This window comes from Orcinus orca, chromosome 2 (assembly GCF_937001465.1).
Source record: "Orcinus orca chromosome 2, mOrcOrc1.1, whole genome shotgun sequence".
NCBI lineage: Eukaryota > Metazoa > Chordata > Mammalia > Artiodactyla > Delphinidae > Orcinus > Orcinus orca.
Genome location: NC_064560.1, coordinates 179,126,091 through 179,143,560, shown reverse-complemented (window position 1 = coordinate 179,143,560; position 17,470 = coordinate 179,126,091). Strand labels below are relative to the sequence as shown.

At 40.1% G+C, this 17,470-nt stretch overlaps 1 long non-coding RNA gene across 1 annotated transcript in view; it reads left to right on the top strand.

The window, feature by feature from the left end:
* LOC125963395 (uncharacterized) overlaps window positions 1-17,470 on the top strand; it is a 68,288-nt gene that overhangs the window by 41,488 nt on the left and 9,330 nt on the right. The window contains exon 2 of the long non-coding RNA XR_007475313.1: window positions 12,580-12,707. This is a non-coding gene — a long non-coding RNA (uncharacterized LOC125963395). The remainder of the gene's footprint in view (window positions 1-12,579; window positions 12,708-17,470) is intronic.

The following is a 17,470-nucleotide window of genomic DNA, read 5'->3' as shown; positions in this document are numbered from 1 at the left end:
AAATATCACATGGTCTGCTGTGTTGTTTGGTGTAAACATCCTTGGGAAAATTGGAATCTGGAATATTTGACGGATCCTCCAACCATGGCATGTCAACCTGGAGTGTACTTTATTTTCTTTTATTCCTCAGAATCCTTATGATTATTAATAGTGGAGATTATCCTAGGGCAAAAAATGTGTGGTCCTTTTTACCAAAGACTAGTTTCTATAAAGAAATTAGCTAACTAATTATCATCTCTCTGTCTCCAGTCCATTTCTGCCACCCATAGTAATGAAGGACTCCATTAAAAAACATTACTATTTTATTAAAAATGCTCCATTAATTTAGTATTCTTTTTAATTTCCCAGTAGCTTTTGAAGAGCTTATGGTACCATCTGTATATGCCCAGAAGTGGTAATTATAATAGCAGGAGAACCAGCCTCAGCTTTGGTGCCTTCTTCTTTTTTAAAAGTGACCTGAATAGAGTCATTGCCTTTACTGATTATAGTTCTTTCTCTTCTTTCAAATTGGTAACAAGGGAGACAATACTTCTTAATACTCTTTTGGTAAAAATGAATGTTTACTGAGGTAAGGAGTTCAGGTAGACTACTTAATAGGCTTATTCAGTAATCAGAGTTCATGTAAAAGTTGAGCCAGTTCATTCTGAACTGGTTTTTATATACTGAATATCCTTTAGCAGTCTGTGAAGCTTATAAAGCAACTCCTGTGCCAGGTATAAAGCTATTGTTTCTTAGCTCCAAGCCCACTCTTCTAAACACCACTTTGTGATGGTGAAGCTAAGACTTTCCATACCACATTTCAGCATGGCACTTGGCTCCCTACTAGGCTATACCAAAGGAGGCCACTAGAGGGAGATGGCAAGGCGGGGGGAGGGAGAAGGGATGTTTTTCCTTCCCGTCTGTTGTATACGGGCTTCCTGTTTATTTCCTATGACCGTGCCATACTTCTTCACCTTTGCATCAGCATTATCTTCCCATAACAACAGCTGAATTCATTTTGCAGATTTTCCAGCGCTGGCAGAGGTGGGCTATGGTACCGCCTCAGAGATAGCAGCACCAGCTAGCACCTTCTCAGAAGTCGGAATTTCATCTCCACTGGGTCTTTCCTCTAGATCCGGGATTTTTAAAATTCCAGCCTCTCCTATTTGTTCTGCTAGGCGAAGGTGTCTGGCTGCCTCCTGCTACTGATACTTCCATGATCCCTTAATGCAGTGGCAGGCAAACGTGTGTTTGTGTTATCTATGGCTGCTTTATAAGAGTCAAGTACTTGCAATGGAGACCATATGACTGAAATGTTTACTATCTGGCTCTTTGTACAACAAGTTTACTGAACCTCGCCACAGTGTTCTAGTCTTGGCTTTTTAGTTAAGTTTACAATAAAAATTTAAAAAATTTTATATTAAATTCTCTCTGTTCATATAACTGATGTGGTTTCTAGATCCTGCTTGGACACTGACTGATACAAATATTGGTTCCACATGTGGTCCCGGGAAATGGACACTCCAAATGGGGATTTGAGGATTGGTTTGGTCATGTTTTTGTACTTGAATACAATGCTGAAATTAGGTACTAGTAATCCATGGCGTGCAGTCACATCTCATTTAATCAAATTATCACCAATGTTGATTGTGGTGAAATGCCTACTACAGCATATGCCTAAGAAGCTGCCCATTATGATGGTAATGACGACTCCAAGGACTTTGTGTGGGGTAGATTTTCTGATTGTTCTGAAGTTCGTACAGAAAGAAAACAACAAACCCAGAGACTCAGGGACCTTTATTGTAGCCCTAAAATAATATTTTTTATAGCCACTGGGCTATCATTGATGAGAATCAAATACAAAATTTAATTGGGCAGGGCTTCCCTGGTGGCGCAGTGGTTGAGAGTCCGCCTGCCGATGCAGGGGACGCAGGTTCGTGCCCCGGTCCGGGAAGATCCCACATGCCGCGGAGCGGCTGGGCCCATGAGCCATGGCCGCTGAGCCTGCGCGTCCGGAGCCTGTGCTCCTCAACGGGAGAGGCCACAACAGTGAGAGGCCCACGTACCGCAAAAAAAAAAAAAAAAATTTAATTGGGCATAAGGCACAATTACAGCAAAAGTTAAATTCATAGCTTTCACAATTCTCTCATGTACAAGTACTGAGTCTGACCTGGGAAGAAATGCACCCCTATTAGTCTGGTGAAATCTATGAACCCTTTCTCAGACTATTGCTTTTAGATGCATAAAATAAAATATATAGAATCAAAAAGGAAGCCAATTATATTGAAATACAGCAGTCAAAATGTTTAAAAGCAATCATGTTCTTTAAAATAAATGCTTTAAAAACAATATCTAGCAGTAGTCATTAAGTGCCACAATTTTGAACACTTTTTTAATACATCTGCATCATCTTGTAGAGTAATATGAAATACCTATGATTTCTAATGTTACCAAAGTCATGGGTGATGATAACACTACTGTGGGGGTTTTTTGCTCATATTTATTATTGAAGAAAATGCTAAATTTCAGTTAGAGGCTGATGAAAATAAAGATGTATTTTTTCTTCTCCAAATTCATTAATCTTCTGGATTACATCTATGTACCTCAAATTAAGAATCCCTGTTTTAGTGGTATAGGTACCCTTGAGAAATTAGTGGTGTATATATATGAGAAGTTTTGAAATAATTACTCAGTATTAATTAGATGAGGGCCAAGGCTGTGGGGTTCATTTAGTCTCCTTTTAACTCTTTCTATTTACAACCCATCCTCATATCATTCTTCATTTCTTACCTCAGGAATCTCTTCCTCTAGGAGACTGGGTGAGGTACATCTTCTCTGTGCATCTATATAGTGCCCAGGACTTCTGCTATCAAAGCACTTATGATACTATAGTATTCAGGTACTTTACTGTGTTTTCCCCATCAGGGATTATGATATTATTCTGCCTGTTTGCCTTTATGTATTCTCCCCACTCAGCTATAAGCTTTCTGATATTAGAGACCATGTCTGACTTGTTCTTGTTATATCTCTAATACAGCACCCATCACCTAGTAGATGCTCAAACTACATTTGTGAATAAACAAGTGAATGAATGGATGAGTTCTAAGGTGTGAATAGTTTTCTTCTCGTATTCATGGCCAAAGCTCTCGACTAGATATTTTGTATAAGTGTTGCCATGAGTGGGGCCAGAAGAGAGAATATGAGTGAACGTGTCAGTAAATCTGCCCATCACTGGAAATGCAACTCAGTGTTCAACCCTACTGCCAGTGGTGCGATAGACATGCTACCTCTGGGGTGGACACTGTTCCATTTTTTTTCCATTGCAAAGAGAATTATGATTTGTTTTGCAGCATCAGTATGACATGTGCATCAGGGAGACTGGATTTCCCCTTAGCTGTGGGGGTAGCAGATGAGCCTTGATTAAGCGAATCCGGTCGTAATAGTTCCCTTTGACACTGTCTGGTTTAGGCGTGGGCATGTGATGCAATTATGGGCAAGGAAATATTATGGCAAGCCTGCTGCAAGGTGTCCAGAAAAGGATAAAAGGATATGCATGAAAGGCAACATTCCTGTTTCTTTCCCTTTGGATGTGGTTATATGAGGGGGTGATACTGGAGCTCATGCAAACAAAGTGTGACAGTGAGGGGAGCAGCTGGCATACTGAGAGTGGCAGTGTGGAAAAATGGCAAGTGGATCATTGTTGACGTTGAGATGCTGTATGAATCAACTGCTGTACTTGATATACAACAGGAGTGTTTATTGTTTAAGCCATTTTTTGATTGGCTTTTTTGTTATTTGCATTCCTAAGTGTCATAACCTTCTTAAGTGAAGGACAGCTTTACTAATGGTCATGCACAGATGTGATAGGGATTCCAGTCTGCCTGAGATCTTAATGCTCGAGAGTAACAGAAATCTGCCATTGTATGCAGGAATTCTTTTAGAGCTAATTAAAAAGTGGATAGGGTGCCAGCCATTTCTGAAACTCATCAAATGAGAACATTTAAAGCTGGCTGATAAGAATTTGTAGGTGAACTAACCCCAAACACCCTTTTGAAACCCAAGTGTGCTGTGGTGAGGCATTCTTGTGCAGCGTGTTACGTGTTAACCGTGTTATGAAACTGGCTTTGACATTTGGATGTCTACCACTTGGTGAGTGGTTAGTTATGAAATGCTATTGGTTCAACAGATTATACTTCTGGAATAAAGCCTGGACTTCTGGGATCTTTTTAGTGGCTGGTTTATTTGTATTTCCAAGGCCATTTTCCCAGTAAGCCAACACAATCAAATTACATGCAGCTTTGAAGACATTCTATCTTACAGTTCGACGTTTTAATTAGGACTTTAAAGAGATAATAATCACTGCCCACAACTTCCCTAATGTTACCTAGAAATGGGCCAGTTAATTAGGATCCCAGAAAAACCACTGCATACATTTCTTTTTAATTGTTTTTCCAAAACTTCCATCACCACATCTCTTGGCTTCAACTCAGACCAAATCAAATAAACAGCAGGGAAGGGTTCAATCTCTTTGGCCTTCCGAAAACTCTAAGGGTGCAAATAAGGAAGTCAGTCTGTGTCCATCATCTAAAAATGTATGTTTCAGCCTGCCTAAGATATTTTTCTTTCATTTCAAGATTACTTTTGAAAGGAAAACCATGCCAGTGCATTTCATTAGGTCATTCTCTATGAAAGCCATTAGCATCTGGTTCACCTGATCTCTTTGATTCTTGTATCTATACTTCATTTTTCTTTATCTCTTCTAGGGTAACATTATTAATGGGTGGTCCCACTAAGGAATTTTTTTTTAATGCTCTCTGACTGCATTAAATTTCTTCTAAGTGGATTTTACAAGGTGGAGGGAAAAATGAGTCTGTTATTGAGAAACAAAGGGGCCCAGGGTGTGATAGCAATTCAAGAAATGAATTGTGCGCGGTTGGGAGGGTCATGTGTAACAGGATGCTCACTGCCTCACCAGGCCTTGCTGCTCCCTATCCCTTGGGTCAATATACAAGAATGGAAATGTGGGAAACGTCTGAGTTGTTTGTCTAACGCTCTGATGTGTTTTGACACATTCAGGCGGGAGAGGTGGTTGCTGCTTCCCAGAAGGGGTTTAAGGAGCGTAACAATAAGCCACTGTCATTCTGCCAGTCAAGTACCTTTACCCTCACTTTTGAACCTGATTACATGTGCCTCAGTCTCCAGCTGGATGATCAGTTGCAACGTTTATCTCAGTTCCCAAGATCTACCGGTTATAAAGTTCATTTTGTTAAATTGATGGGCTGCAAGTGGTTAATTTGAAGGATATCCTCCCTCCACTTACAACTTCATTGATGACTGCTTTTTCAACATTCTGCTGAAGGTACTCACTTCACTCTTGTTCATTGTGAGAGGCAGTAAATCCAGTGAGACTCAAGCTTTAAGACCCCTCACACAAACCCCTTCCAAGTCTCTGGCAAGAGCTCTTACAGTGTGTTCACATGATCACATGTGTTTGTAAATTTTGAAAATATAAGCTAATCTAACCACGACTAGTTATAACCACTGTGTGGTTTCACAAGCAATTTTGTATTCACAATATTGTGTGTTTTTTAAAAATAAGGACCCCCGAATTACATAAACTTTAGGCCTAACAAACCTGGATCTGTCCCTGCTCATTATATAAGTACTTTTTAAATTGGTTTATAACATTATGTAAGTTTCATGTGTACAATATTTTATTTTTACTTCTGTGTGCACCTCAGTGCACTCACCACCACCAAAAGTTTAGTTTCCATCCACCACCATACTGTTGACCCCCTTTACCCATTTTGCCTTCTCCCCACTTCCTTCCCTTCTGGTAGCCACTACTCTGTTCTCTGTGTCTATGCATTTGTTTTGGTTCTTGTTTGTTTTGTTTGTTTGCTTTTTAATTTATTTAGTATTTTACATATTAAAAATATATAAAATCATATAGTTTTTGTGTTGCTCTATTTGACTTATTTCACTTAGCATAATACCCTTCAAAATAGTATATAAAGAACTCATATAACTCAACAACAACAAAAACGACAAAACAACCCAATTAACAAATGGGCAGAGGAGCTGAATAGACATTTTTCCAAAGACCTACAGATGGCCAACAGACACATGGAAAGGTGTTTAACAGCACTAATTATTAGGGAAATGCAAATCAACACCACAATGAGATATCCCCTCATATCCATTAGAATGGCTATTATAAGCACTTTTTTTTAAGGTTGTAGGTCCTAGATTAGAAGCCTGTGATGTGTCCAGATAATCACAAGGTGGCTTTTCAAGGTAGCTTTCTAAAAGGAATGTCCTTGAAGTAGACAAAGTTTGTTTGGCAAGTCTTAGTTTCCCTGTCACCATGATTCCCTGAGATTTCTCCAAATTTGAGACACTTCTCTGATCTAGGGAGTTTAAATCAGATAAGATACATGTGATACTTAGGACAGTGAATGGGCACTGTTAAGTCCTCAGTGAAGGCTAGCTATAATAATTATTGTTATATTAATGTCCTCACAATTGTGCAGCCTTGTGTGTGCCTTTTTTCTACCACTCTTCTCTAAAGAGACCAATGCTATTACTGTCACCGTGATAAATGCCCCATTCCCCAGGTGCATCACTTGACTTTTTCTCTGCTATTAAAAATGTTTCTCTCATAGATAAACAACAAGGTCCTACTGTATAGCCCAGGGAACTCTATTCACTATCTTTTAATAACCTATAATGGAAAAGAATCTGAAAAAGTATCTATATGTATATATATATATATACTAAAAAAAGTATAAATATAAAAAACTGAAGCACTTTGCTGTACACCAGAAACTAAAACAACATTGTAAATCAACTGTACTTCAATAAAAACTATTTCTCTCATAATTTTCAGCTATCTTGAAGTGTAATATCGTAAAATTCTGTATGATAGACCACCAAAAGTGATAATGGCTTAATACAGTGACTCAAGGTGGCACAGTGGAAGAACATAGGGGCTAAATATTGGCTTCAGTACTTATTAGCTAGGTGGCCACTCTACCTTCACTTCCTTCATCTGGGAAAAGATTTCATTTTACAGGGATGTTTTGGGGAATAAGTATGTAAAGCACTTGCCACAGTGTCTAGAATGGACTAGGCACTCACTGAATGGACATCATTATTGTAATCAGGCCACCCTTGATGACTCAGTGTCTGAACCCAAAAGAAGCCACCTTTAATGGAGAAATTAGATGATTTTCTGTAGGTTGGGGAAATATTCAGAGGCATGTTGGTTTGTCTAGTGTTTCTTAAATCTGACGTAGTTAAAACTTCTATACCTATGAACAGCTCTATGTTTCCTAAGATATAGATGGAGAACAATAAAAAGATAATATTCCGACATACTTAGGAATGCTGATAAGCTAACTCATAAGCTCACTTTATAGGGTTTCATAGCACTTAGATTAGAATTCTAAATCTAACTAATGGACTTTAAGACCTACTAGAATTTCATTAAAAAAGTTATCAGAATGATATCTGAATTTATTTGCCTAATTGATCTAACCTTGTACTGGACTTCTGCACAAAATATAAGTAATAATTGGTAATTGTTAAGGATTAGTGAGAAATAACCTGTTGGCAAATATATTCCTCAAAGCTCATTTGAATTTCATTCCAATTGTATTCACAATCAGGGATTTGAATTATTGATTTCTATCTTACCTGGAAATTTTAAGAAAAATATCTGTAGTATTTCCTTAATTTGCTTGAATAAACTATTAGTTAATGTTTTGTTTTTATGCTAAATATATAGATTGTCTCAACCTCTTTATTTAATGGGGCCAAAATTCATAAAATATTCTTCTGCACTTGAAGATGTCTTTAGTTTTTTAAAAATAAATTTATTTATTTATTTATTTTTGGCTGTGTTGGGTCTTCGTTGTTGCACGTGGTCTTTCTCTAGTTGCAGCAGGCAGGGGCAACACACGCAACTCTGTTGCGGTGTGCAGACTTCTCATTGCGGTGGCTTCTCTTGTTGTGGAGCACAGGCTCTAGACGCATGGGCTTCAGTAGTTGTGGCATGCGGGCCCAGTAGTTGTGGTGCACGGGCTTAGTTGCTCCATGGCATGTGAGATCTTACCAGACCAGAGCTCAAACCCATGTCCGTTGCATTGGCAGCTGGATCCTTAACCACTGGCCACCAGGGAAGTCTGATGTCTTTAGTTTTAAGTGTGCTAGACCAAGTTGGGCATATTTGCACTGATGCACATAAACAAAATGGATGATGTGCGACATAAGAGTGTATACATCCTCTTTAAAAATAAATATGTATCAAATATAAAACATATAAGATTCTGGACTATGAACTTCTTAAGGGTAGTGTCTAGCAGAATGCCTAGAACATAGGTCGATGTGCAATATTTATTTGTTAAATGACTAAATGAATGAATTTACCTGAATTAAATGGAGTAGTTTGAACTTGGTAGGGAAGGTTCATGAAATATCCTGAAGAATGCGAATCTTTGAGCTTCTTAGAGGAGAATCAGAGATTTGGGGGCTCAGAAAAGAATTCAGTGACAACATAGGCCAACAGCCTCATTTTATACAAGGGAGATATAATCATTTATATAAACTAGTAATGGAACCAGGAGACAGTATGGAGGGCAAAGTGAGGTTTACGTGAAAACATTCCTGTATATTGTATCTCCAAGTAAATCAGTAAACAATACTCATAACTTACGGAATGGTATCAATATTAAGAAAATGAGTGCTCCAGGTCACGGAAACAGCCTAAATGCCCATCGACAGACAAATGGATAAAGAAGATGTGGTACATATATACAATGGAAAAATGGTATAGATGATCTTATCTGCAAAGCAGAAATAGAGACACAGATGTAGAGAACAAATGTATGGATACCAAGGGGGAAAGGGGTGGGGTGGGAGGAATTGGGAGACTGGCATTGACACATATACACTAACTAATAGGTATAAATAGATAAATAATGAGAACCTAATGTACAGCACAGGGAACTCCACTTTGCTGTACAGTAGAAACTAACACAACATTGTAAAACAACTATACCCCAATTAAAAAAAAAAAAAATGAGTGCTATGTCAATGGCAAGACTTAGTTTCTTCTCAGATTATTTGTTTACTTCTGGTTATTAATTTCTTTCAGACTAATTCCCAAAGACTGTCCAGATAATTTTGTTATAGGGAAGCTTATTGTATTGTGTATTATCTGAAAAAATAAAAAATATTCATGATTGAGAAGTTTGGGATGTCTGTCTTTCAAAGGTTTCTATTGTAATGAAATTCAACATATACCATGTATATGGTAAAAGTGCAAATTTAGAGGAAAGTGAAGAAAGGAAAGTAAGTTTTATATAATTGACAAAATCTGAAGCACAACAATCCATGTGGCTCCAATTACTTTCAAACCCCATTTAGTTGATTATGGAAAGAAGAGGGAACAAAACAAAAGAGGACCGTGCCTCTGAGGTTGAGAAATACCCCACCACTGGAATTTGAGTTCCTAGACACTGTGTGTGTGTGTGTGTGTGTGTGTGTGTGTGTGTGTGTGTGACAGAGAGAGAGAGAGAGAGAGAGAGAGGGTGGGGGAGGGAGAGAGAGAGAAGGAGGGAGAGAGGTGGGGGCGGGAGGGAGATACCTGAATCCTCCTCTCTTTGAGGTTTTTGGCTTTCTCAATCACATGAAAGCTACTTGCCTAGGGAGTCTTAAGAAAAAGATCATAGTAAAGCTGGCTATGAATCACTTCAAATAACTGGTCAGCTTTTTAAGTCCCAAAGGATATTTAGCCAGGTCAAACTTATGAATTCCTTTGAGCAACTCTCTGGACTGATCCCATCAGTAGCTGTCATGAGATCTGTAGTATCCAAACTGTAATTCCCTTTCCATCTTAGCTTTGAAGACCACTAGTGAACAAGTTAAACTAGAGCTTTGGCTGGTGATCCATAGAGTCGGTATGGCACCCCAGACTGAAGTTGCGTTGTCTTAAAACAAGAGATGAACAATTAGCATATTCTTGGCGATGAGTAAAAGACAGTAGGGAAAGTTAAAAATTCAGGTACATCAAAAGCATCATACGAGTCTTGCCAGCATGAGACCAGTAAGTACTAAAGAAGTGTTATATCTACAGGTGGAAAATATTAAATTACTATTCTTGTACTTTTCTTTCTTGTGCCCTCAAAAGTTTTGGCAGAGATATGACTATAGGCTGCTGCCCTTGCTGTACAAAAAAAAAAAAAAGAGAGAGAGATGAATTTAGGATAAAAATCAGGACCTGGACTCAAGGAGTTGGGACTGGCTAAGCAATGTTAGTTTTTCAGTGAAACAACTTCTACAAGCTGGAATTAAATTGATTTGATGGCTCTGAAGCTAACACCTTTGGGTGATCATTTTAAAGGATCTTTTGAAATGTGTATTTGTGGTAGAGATATGAGGTTCACAATAGTATTTGAAAAAAAATTTAGGCATATCAAAAAAGAAATTTCATTAGAATATTTCCAGCCTTTTTAAAATTAATCTTTGCATCACCTTCCATTATGGCGGAACACTGAATAAAGTGTTTCTCAAGCATCCAACTTTAAGTGCTAGTTAAGACTTTTGCCAAAACATCCATTTATTTTCCTAGCCTGGGGGAACTGAACTAGCAAATGGATGTCACTTTTAAGCACACAAGTGTCTTTTTGGTGCACGCTAAATGAAAGAGTTTAAAAGAAAAAGAAACTTCCATTCACATAAAACTCTTTCTTGCTAATATCCCAGAGCTAAGAGTTGCTTGTAAGTTTGGCGGAGGTGAGGAGGGTGGAGAAATATCTCTGGCATTCAGCTTTAGGTTGGACAAGCCACATTAACTCTACAATTTTATTATAACATATTTTTTCTTTCCTGGATTTACAATCCCTTCAACATTTGCTTTGACCAGTGACCTCTGCTAGGGATTTCCCCAGGTGTGTATAATAATTTGGAAGACTACACAGTTCAGAAGTCTTCTGTGTTTCTTATCTGTATGTCATTTGCTTGTACTGGCCTACCCGTGTTATGATCAGAGGAGATTGTATTTTTCCAACCTCAAAGAATGTGTTTTATTAACTCCTTTTCAAATTCTTCCCACTCAGTGAACGTTTCAGAAGGAAAATGCTCAGATTCAGGTGAAGGGAGTCATACCAAATACTTGCCAGACCACAAAAACTTCAGCTGCCTGGGCTTAAGGCTGATTTCAGTCACTGAGGAATCTGGGGATGAAAACACTGTTTGTAGTGAACTTGCAGAAATTCTGCAAATGTCACTAGGACAGGGATCAGGTCTGTCACCCATTCAGCAGAAGAGCCATCTGTCTACTTTAATGACTTTTTCATCTCTTTATCATGATTGTTTACATTGTTAGGCCCCCTAATAATTTACAGACTCCAGGATTAGAGTTCTTTTCCTGGAGTCATTAAAGTTCTGCCCTGATAATGGGCTTAGGGGAAAATGGTTTGCTCTGTTTTGTTTTTCTCTTAAATGTGCTTTGGTCTTCATGCCCTAACTCAGTGGTTCTCAAAGGTGAGTGTGCATCAGAATCACTGGGTTATTAGACTGTGGCTTGTTGACATCACCTCCTCCCCCGCCTGCCTCAACACGCGCGCGCACACACACACACACACACACACACAGTTTCTGACTCAGTATGTCTAGGGAGGGGCCTGCTAATTTGTGTTTCCAAATAGTTCCCAGGTGTTGCTGTTGCTGGTGGTCCCAGGACCACATTTTGAGAACCATTGCTCTAACCAGCCATCAATTCCCATTCCCAGAACATTCTGTTTTTTGTTGTTCACAGGCAGTATATTTCTCTTTTTTCTCTTTTGACACCATTTTCAAATCTGATGCTAAATATGCCAAACATACTTAAGCCTTACCATCTAACATAATAACATTCCAAATAGTTTTCCTTTCACATTATTCACCTGGGCATCGTAGTGATGCAACTAGTTACCTAAGGATGGTTTGACATCTTCACCTATCACAACCACACTTTGGAATTATGCAAACTCAGACAAGGATGAATCAAGGGTCATTGTAGAATTCTGTGCTGGGCTACAAGCTTATTTCTGTTCCGTGATGGAGTTCCTTGCCCCACTGGTATTGTTTTCTCATTAACCCAGCCCCCAACTATCATATATCCCTGAATACTTATCTTGGAAAACAGAAGTGTATGTTTTCATACAGTGATGGATTTATTGTTTTAAAGGTATTTTCAAATCAGTTATGCCTAGGTTGTTTGGGAGATCTCAAAGTAGATAATCCAAGTTGGTCATCACCAAGAGGCAAGAGGTGTAAATACAACCCATGCTAAGTGTAATATAAATGCCAAGGAAGCAGTTTATCTTGTTAAATTCCACCAAGGGCACGTGACACAGTGGCTGCAGACCTGTCCACAGTGGCCTGGGGAGACATGCCGGCACTTTGAGGATCCTGACTCTATCCCCACCCGTGGGAAAACCTTGCATGTGATCAAAGCTACAATTATAATGGGACTTGACAAAGTAATTGAGAGAGGCAGCCGCTGTTGCAATGTTCGGGATGAATTCAATGGATTTTCTTCCCTGTCTTCAGCAGCATTCGGCAGCTTCTTTGGTCACCAGCTACGTCGTTTGGCAGCAGCCTCAAGTGCTCACAACTGCACAGAGCCAGGAGCATGCTGAACAGGGATGTTCCAGTTTAAAAAGACAGAGCTTCAAACAAAGGTAGGCTTTTATCTCGGGGAAGGTCCTTTCAACTGCACAGAATCTCATGCCTGACCACATGCCGTTCACCACTGCCACACTCACAGTGCTGGGCATATGTCCTCACTCCCTTATTCTTGAATCCTGGGGGGCTGGGGGGACTGGATGTCAGCATTTTGTCCTGAGTTTTCTATTTATTTAACTCTCTCCATGTCCTATTTGCCACTTTGCTTCTCTTTACCACTTTTCAGCACCTATCCCCTCCTTCGCTTTGGGCCCATGTTTTATTAAGATGATTATTTTTGGCGGATGGTTTGGTTCTCTGAATGTAATATTCAGTGTTTTCTTTTCATGGGAGAAAACTCATAGTATTGCAGGCTTCACATGGAATACAGAGTATGCCTAGCTTTGCCTCGCTCTGTCTGTCCACAGTTCATAGGGGAAGTAGCTGCGTACGAAGTGTGGTGATACTTCTCCTTCATTGCACTTGTCATGGTTAATAGTTGTGTATGTTTGAGTGATTGATTGATACCTGTCTTCCTCAGTGCACATAGGCCACTGTGAAGACAATGAATACCTGTTTTGACCACTATTGTGTCTCTAATACCTTTCATAGTGACTGGTATACAGCAGATACACAGTAGTATTTATTGTGGGACAGGAAAGAATATATATCAAGTGTACTAGCTGAGTCATGGGCAGTCCTTAGCTGGTCTTAACTATACTTTGGAAATGGTGCTCTGCTTTGGAAAGAATTGTGCAGAGAGACCTAAGTTTTATTAATGAGCTTGTGGTTTGGTTTGTTGTTTTAGTTTATTTTGAGACATTCAAGTGATGGTATTGTTGGGTAGAGATAGACAAACAGTGTATCGCAATAAGGAGAAATATTGATTATGATGAATTCTATAAACCTTCTATTTTAGCAGCTAGCTACTGGAATGTACAGATTGCTAGAGCTTTGTATTAAGTTTCTCAAAACTTTGTGCTAGTTTTTTGAGGGTTGCCATAACAAAGTACTGCAAACTGGGTGACTCAAACAACAGAGATTTATTACCTGGAGTCCAGAAGTCCGAGATCAAGGTGTCCACATGGCTGGTTCCTTCAGAGGGCTAGGAGGGAGGAATCTCTCCACGCCTCTCCTAGTTTCTGGTGGTTCCTGACAATCTTTGGCATTCCTTGGCTTGTAGAGGCATCACCTTGATCTCTGTCTTCATGTCCCATGGTGTTCGCCCTGTGTATCTGCGTCTTCTTATACGGATACCAGTTACACTGGATTGGGGCCCATCCTACTCCAGCATGACCTCATCTGAACTAATGACATCTGTAACATCCCTGTTTCTAAATAAGATCACTTTCTGAGATACTGGGGTTACGACTTTAATATACGACTTTTTTGGTGGACTCAGTTAAACCATAACATGATCCAGTAAGATAGAGCTAGTGAGCAAAAGATGCATCTGCTCAGCCAGAATCATCGCACCCAGAAGCACCTCTCCACGCTCCCTGCCACCTCCTTTCAGCGGCAGGGTTTCGACCTTTTTTCCAGTGCAGGGTCAGGATAATCTTGGCTTGGCCATTAACTTGGATTTAACTAGTTGAACCTGTTGCAGAGTGCCAGCCAGCAGGTGGGTTACCAGCTGGCACTCCTCTCTGTGCCATCTCCAGTGGTAGTTAGGGACACTGCCTGAGACAGTAGAAGATTTCTGATGTCGGCAAAAAGTTCAAAAACCCCTCTCCTCCTCGCTGTCGCTTGTGAAGCAGTCCCCTCTGCTCCCCCAGTGGTGTGAAGAAGGCAAGAGAAGCATCTAGGGCAGTCTCTGCTATTGGCTAGTGAGGACCCTGGCGTCAGTTGATGAGCACTGATCTGTTCTGACAGAAGAGTTCCTATGCAAAAAAAAAAAAGGAAAAATCAAACCTAGGGTGATGAAATACACCGAAACCATCAGGCACAAATATTTTACTTCACTGTAGTAAAGGGAGAAGGTACTGTTTGACTTCTGGCTGAATGTCCATGAGAAAGACCAATATTTAATCTCGTCTCTGGCTTGTTACCAAGTGAACATGTTACATCACTTGTAGCTTCCAGGTGTTTAAAAAAGGAACTGGCTGAGATACAAGGGCTTCCCAAATTGTAAAATTCACAGTGAGTCAGTTGTCCCTGTTGACGCAGCCTGTGCTCTAGGGTTCGTCCGTCAGCAATGCAGTCATTGCCCTTGGTTTGGGACGAACCAGAGAGAGAGAGGCCGCTGAGCAAAGTTACAGCAAGGGGCCAGCACCATGGCAGTTTGTCCCACGATACGTTAGTGGCAGGGGTGGAACTTGAATGTGGATTTCTTGCCAAATGGGCCAGAATGCTCTTTAATGAAAAATATCATTTCATGAAGGAAGTGAGAGAAGGTCAGGGATAAAACAAAATAGGAAACAAAAACTCGTAAGTGGTGTAAGTGACAAGCCTGACAAAGAGTCACAAAATGTGGCCCTGCTTCTGGTCCTGACTACCTTTGTGATCCTAAACCAGTCTCCCCAACACAATAGGCCTCATTTTTTCTCACTTGGTAGTGGGGGGTGATGGCATAGCTCATTTCTAAGGGAGTTTTAGGATAAAAATTCCATAAAATTGTCATTTCGAGCCAATCTAGAGTCTAGATTCCTTATATCTTTAGTTTGCTGGCTCTATCGCCATAATCTTAATGTTTTATATATTTAGTTTAAACCTCCATCTAGTTGGTTATTGTCCTTTTGTGTATAATATTTTAAAATTTCCTTGACTTCCATGGTTTTAGGGTATCAGTGCCACAAGGTATACCCTAAAACTATTTTGTAAAAAACAAACGACCAAAATTTTAGGGGCTTCCCTGGTGGCGCAGTGGTTGAGAGTCCGCCTGCCGATGCAGGGGACACGGGTTCGTGCCCCTGTCCGGGAAGATCCCACATGCCGCGGAGCGGCTGGGCCCGTGAGCCATGGCCGCTGAGCCTGCGCGTCCGGAGCCTGTGCTCCGCAACGGGAGAGGTCACAACAGCGAGAGGCCTGCGTACCGCAAAAAAAAAAAAAAAAAAAAAAAAAAAAAGAGGCCCTTGTAGTATATAGAAGATCCTGTCCCCAGCTCAGCAAATTATAGTTCTGAGGATGATGGGACATAAGCATATAAGGAGAGAGGAAGCTCCTATGAAAGATGGGCTTTAAGCCATATTCTGTGCATTTAAATCCACAGTATATGGATTTGATGGCATTTGGAAGAACCGTAAGATCCTACCCAGTGAGGGTCCGATTGCTTCGAGGCCGTTTTGGACTAGCAATCCGTGTGGCAGGAACTTAGCTCAGGTGAGAAATTGCTCCCACTCCGAAGGCTCTCACAGAGTTCTAGTGAGCAGCCTCCGCAGTGCTCTTGTGTTGGCACAGCTTTGTGATGCTGAGTCAGTCGATTATACTGCGATGGTGGGAAGCCGTGTTGGATGGTGGTGAGGCTTCTCGAAGGGCAGTGGTTGTTCTAAAATACTATTTCCATTTCCCACAGCTGTGTGACCCCGGGAGAGTTTTTTAATATTCCAAAGTCTCAGTTTCCTTACCCGTAAATTGTGATGGATCTCAGTACTTATTTCAGTTTTCTTTTGCATGTGAGGATTAAACGAGACAATAAATGTAAAGTGCTCAGTGAGGGGCACACAGTAAGTGCGTAATAGATATTAATTATGATCATTTTTATACTCGTTTTGATGTCCTCCCTTTTGTGGAAACTGACTCCATTACAATAATGGATTCAGAACCTAGTGACTTGCCATCACTGTGGAACAATTTTCTCCTTAATTGGTGACTGATCACAAAGTTCCAAGTATACAAGGACCTAACATCATCCTATAGATCCAAATCCGAAGGAAAAGCAAACAAACGCCCCTGAGGTAACGCATGGGTGTGGTGATGGTGTTGCTGTCTTAGGAGCACCCAGTCCATTACAAGTCTGAACAACGTGATCCTTGCTCTGGGCAGAAAACACACAGCAAGGAAGTGTCTGTTTCGTAAGAAGACAATTCAGACTTGTTTTTCAGGGCCTTCCGTAATCCTAAATTTCTTAGCTGCTGCTGCAGCAGCAAGAATTATTGAACATGGCACCCAGATATTGTGGGAAAACAAAAATGAAAAAGAAAAGGCAGTTTGCAGCCACAAGGTGAAAAATTAGAAACGTGGTAGGAAAAGAACACAAGACATGGAAAAAACGTGAATGAAGGTAAGGATATATCCCTAAGATGTGGAAATATGGAAATGACTTCAAAAGGCCACCCCATCTGAGTAAATGTCTCACCCCTCCTTGTCCATCTCCGATAACAGGGTACTCCATGTCTTCTGAAGCATCCCACCCACCCTCTCTAGGGACTAGCTGGGTATAACTTTGTAGAGGCAATAGTGAGGAGAAAAAAACCCAAGGCTTTCTTTACTCTAACCTTAGTCTGGGTCCTGGCTCCCTTGTTTCACGTTTCTAAACTTCAGATGTAAAATAAGGACAATGTATAAATGATCATCATGAGAGTACCTACTTCCTGGGGTCTTGTAGAGATTTCATGAGATAATACATATAACATATAGCGCGATGTCTGGCATATAACGAACAGTACTGGAACCAACTGAGCGTTCAATTAATTTTATTGTGATTGTTGAGCAGACTGTCTGGCTCCAACATTCTAATCTTGAACAATTGACTTTATTTCTCTGTACTTGTATTGTCTCCTCTGCAAATGAGGATTTTAGGAGCATTTATCTCATGACATTGTTGAGAAAAATTAGATGACTC